General features: G+C 39.1%; 1 protein-coding gene across 1 annotated transcript in view; it reads left to right on the top strand.

Moving 5' to 3' along the window:
* Positions 1-5,128, top strand: part of BACH1 (BTB and CNC homology 1, basic leucine zipper transcription factor 1) — a 167,888-nt gene that overhangs the window by 70,569 nt on the left and 92,191 nt on the right. The window lies entirely within an intron of this gene.

The following is a 5,128-nucleotide window of genomic DNA, read 5'->3' as shown; positions in this document are numbered from 1 at the left end:
GCTATCAATCACACTTTTTAAGGAAATCAAAGGTGGGATAAAAGTGCTTGCAGTGTCTTTGGATATAAAGATGGTGAGAAGCCAGATAAGCTTTGGGAAGCTCAATCTTTAAATTACAAGATTCAGCATGAATTAGATTTACTTGAACCAGGGGAAAAACCAGGATTAGGTTAAGCAGTGATTCAGAAATGTTCACAGTCAGTAACTGAGACAACCCTATGTAGGTACTAATATAAACGATATTGAATGTTTGAGTGTCATCTTCTTTAGGATTTATGTTTTTGTTATTTTGGAAAAATAGCATTAACTAAATGGAAACCATACTGTATTTTATTTTCTTCATTTTAGTTACTTCTGCCCATAGCAAACAGCTTTTTGGATTGAGAGGCAGTGTTCAATGTAACATTGTCTACAGGAATAAACAAGAGTTCCTGCCCTTGCCTTGAGGCAGTGTAGCTTGAGTCAGAAGGCCTGCGTCTGGGTTCTACTGCAAGTCAATACAGGCATACCTCGAAGATATTGCAGGTTTGGTTCCAGACCACCATAATAAAGCAAATATCACAATCAAGCAAGTCACATAAATTTTTCCATTTTCCAGAGCATATAAAAGTTATGTTTACGATATATTAAAGTCTATTAGGTGTGCAGTAGCATTGTCTAAAAATGTACATACCTTATTTTAAAAGTATTTTATTGCTTAACAAGGCTAACAATCACCTGAGCCTTCAGCAAGTTGTAATCTTTTTGCTGGTGGAATGTTGATCAGGGTGGTGGTTGCTGACTCTTAAAATAAGACAACTGAAGTTGGCCTCATCAGTTTACTCTTCCTTTCACGAGAGATTTATCTGTAGAAAATGCTGTTTGATAGCATTTTACCCACAGTAGAACTTATTTCAAAATTAGTCCTCTCAGACTTCGTCACTGCTTTATCAACTACATTTATGTAATATTCTAAGTCATTTGTTGCCATTTCAATAATGTTCACAGCATCCTCACCAGGATTAGATTCCACCGGAAACCACTTTGCTCATCCATAAGTAACTCCTTATCCATTTAGGTTTTACAATGAGATTGCAGCAATTTTGTCACATCTTTAACCTCCACCTCTAATTCTAGTTCTCTTATTTCCACCACATTGGCAGTGACTTCTTCCTCTGAAGTCTTGAACTTCTCAAAGTCATGCATGAGGGTTAGAATCAACTTCCAAACTCCTATTAATGTTGATATTTTGACCTTCTCCCATGAATCATGAATGTTCTTAATGACACTTAAAATGAAGATTTTTTTTTCTCCAGAAGATAGTCAATTTCCTTTGCCCAGACCTATCAGGAATCACTATCTATGGCCACTATGCCCTGATGAAATGTATTTCTGAGATAATAAGACTTGAAGATTACAATTCTTCCTTCATCCATGGGCTGCAGAATGGATGTGGTGTCAGCAGCATGAAAACATTACTCTCCTGTACATCTCCATCAGAGCTATTGGGTGACTGGATGCATTGTCAATAAGCAGTAATGCTTTTAAAAGAATCCCTTTTTTGATCAGTAGGTCTCAACAGTGAGTTGTGGGCTTAAAATATTTGATAAACCATGGTGTTACCAAATGTGCTGTTATTCAGGCTTTGTTGTTCCATTTATAGAGCATAGGCAGAGTAGATGTAACGTAATTCTTAAAGGCTGTGGGATTTTCAGAATGGTAAATGAGCATTGGTTTTAACATGAGTCACCAACTGCATTAGCCTCTGACAAAAAAGTCAGCCCGTCCTTTGAATTTTTGAAGCCAGGCACTGACTTCTCTTTAGAAGTCCTAGATGGTATCTTCTTCCAGTAGAAGAATGTTTCGCCTACATTGAGAATCTGTTGTTTAGTGTAGCCACCTTCATCAATGAGCTTAGCTAGATCTCCTGGTTAACTGGCTACAACTTCTACATTAGCACTCACTGCTTCACCTTGTACTTTATATTATAAAGATGGCTTCTTTCTTTAAAAATCATGAACCAATCTCTACTAACTTCAAACCTTTCTTGTACCGCCTCCTTATTGCTCTCAGTTTTCATAAAATTAAAGAGAGTTAGGGTCTCTCTCTGGATTAAACTTTGGCCTGAGGGCGTGTTGTGGCTGGTTTGATGTATCCAGACTATTAAAATGTTCTCCATGTCAATGATACATCTGTTTTGCTCTCTGATCATTCTTGTGTTCACTGGAATAGCACTTTTAATTTTCTTCAAGAATTTTTCCTTTGCATTCACAACTTGGCTGTTTGGTGCAGAAACCTAGCTTTTGGCCTATCTTGACTTTCAACATGACTTTCTCACTAAGCTTGTTAATAATTTCTAGTTTTTAAAGTGTGAGATGTGTGACTCTTCCTTTTACCTGAACACTTGAGTGTTGAACAGTAAGTGTTCACTTGAACACTCTGAGGCCATTGTAGGGTTATCAATTGGCTTAATTTCAATATTGAGTCTCAAGGAACAGGGAGGCCTGAAAAGAGGGAGAGAGATGGGAAACAGCCAGTTGATGGAGCAGTTAGAACACAAACATGTATTGATTAAGTTTGCCTTCTTATATGGGCAGGGTTTGTGGCATTCCCAAACAATGACAATAGTAACATCAAAGATAACTGCTCACAGATCACCATAACAGATGTAATAAAAATGAAAAAGTTTGAAATATTGCTAGAATTACCAAAATGTGACACAGAGGCAAAAAGTGCGTACATGCTGTTGGAGTAATAGCACTGACAGACTTGCTCAACACGGGGTTGCCACAAACCTTTAATTTGTAAAAAGCGCAGTATCTTCGAAGCACAATAAAGCGAAGTGCAAGAAAACAAGACATGCCTGTAGTTTGAAGGACATTTTTACCTTCTCTTATATGTACTACATTTATTAAGCCAAGCTTCTCTGGTACGAAAACATATTTCATTTTATAAATAACACAATTCATGACAGATACTTTCATAGCTAATGAGAGTTTACAGTGTATGTGACTATTTAGATAAGGCATTTATTTTTGAGATTGTGTTTTATGTTACAAATATCGTAGTTTCACAACACGCAATAAGGTCCCCTGACCTTGCTATGCCACGGGGTATGAAATAAACTTGACCTCACTTTATAATCCCATTCTTCTTTCCATCTCCTACTTTAAAAGAAGTATTACACTGCATTACAATAAAATGAATTGATATATAAAGAGTATATAGCCTGGTGGTGGCACATAGAAAATGATCAGTGGACATTATCTGCTCTTACTGTTGTTAGTGGAAGAGGTACCTGTCTTTGAAGTATGCTGGACGCTTTGCTGGGTCGTTTATAGTTATCACATCTACTCCTCAAAAGAACCAAGGGAAATAGGTGACATCATTTCCATTTCTAGATGAAGAAACTGGGCTCAGAGAAGTTTAGAATTTGTCCTAGAGAGTGGGGGACAGAGCCAGCATTTAAGCCAGATTGATCCAATTTTTGAAGTACTTCCACTCCTCAGTGATGATTTCTGTATTGCCAAAGACCAAGCACAGGTTAGTATAGTGGGGAGGGGTAGGGTGTGTGCATAGAAAGATATTCTCCAGTTCGTTCTCCAGTTACCAGGTTGTGGATTGAAAAATGTGATTAATATACTGGAATTCATATTGTATATAGTTACAAATATAATATATATTTATATGTATACATCTTTTCCCAATGAAAGAAAAACATACACTTAACTTTCCACACGTATTTTTCCTATAATTTCATTATAAATGTGTTCATTAAATATTCTTTGATCACAAGATTTAACATATTACATGTAAACAGCAACAAACCTGTAAACAAGAACTATTTAAGAGGTAAATTTAGACCGGTGTGGTGGCTTGCGCCTGTAATAGCAACGCTTTGGGAGGCCAAGGTGGGTGGATCACTTGAGGTCAAGAGTTCGAGACCAGCCTGGTCAACATGGTGAAACCCCATCTCTACTAAAAATTCAAAAATTAGCCGGGCATGGTGGCAGGTGCCTGTAATCCCAGCTACTCAGGAGGGTGAGGCAGGAGAATCACTTGAACCCAGGAAGCAGAGGTTGCAGTGAGCTGAGATTGTGCCAGCCTGGGTGACAGAGCGAGACTCTGCCTCAAAAGAAAAAAAAGAGGTAAATGTAATACTTTTTGATTAACGTGTGTTATGGTTTAGCTGTGTCCTCATCCAGATCTCCCCTTGAATTGTAATAATCCTCATGTGTCAAGGCCAGGCCAGGTGAAGATAATTGAATCATGGGGACAGGTTTCCCCCAGGATGTTCTTGTGGTAGGGAATAAATCTCACCAGATCTGATGGTTTTATAAAGGGGAGTTCCCCTGCACACGCCCTCTTGTCTGCTGCCATGTAAGATGTGACTTTGCTCCTCCTCCACCCTTCTGCCATAATTGTGAGCTTCTCCAGCAATATAGAACTGTGAGTCAATTAAACCTCTTTGCTTTATAAATTATCCAGTCTTAGGTATGTCTTTATTAGCAGCATGAGAATGGACTAATACAACATATTAAAAGCTCACTGATGTAAATCCTAGACATTTTGATTTGAAATGAAACTTCCATTTTCAAACCTGACTGCATGTTAGATTTGCCTGGCAGCTCTGGGGCTATGGGGACAACAACCATCACCACCATTCCATGCCTGGGACTCAGCTGCAAAGATGGTGTTTTAACTGATGGGGGAGTTGATGCTGTTTGAAACCTCCCCAGGTGATTCTAATGGGTCATCAGGGCTGGGAATCACTGGCCTAAAAAAGTAGAGGCACCTAATTGAATGTGATAATAAATACTTGCTGGAACGGATTAAGTACTCAGTACTTTAAAACCAAAGCCCTTGGTTGGGCGCGGTGGCTTGTGTCAGTAATCCCAGCACTTCAGGAAGCAGAGGCGGGTTGATCGCTTGAGATCAGGAGTTCAAGACCAGCCTGGCCAACACGGTGGAACTACTAAACCTGTTTTCTCTACTAAAAATACAAAAATTAGCTGGGCATGGTGGTGGACACCCGTAGTCCCAACTTCTCAGGAGGCTGAGGCAGGAGAATCGCTTGAACCTGGGAGGCAGAGATTGCAGTGAGCCAAGATCATACCACTGTGCTCTAGCTGGGATGACAGAGTGACTC

The sequence above is a fragment of the Mandrillus leucophaeus genome, unplaced genomic scaffold, assembly GCF_000951045.1.
Source record: "Mandrillus leucophaeus isolate KB7577 unplaced genomic scaffold, Mleu.le_1.0 Scaffold600, whole genome shotgun sequence".
NCBI lineage: Eukaryota > Metazoa > Chordata > Mammalia > Primates > Cercopithecidae > Mandrillus > Mandrillus leucophaeus.
This window is presented reverse-complemented; position numbering and strand designations above follow the sequence as displayed.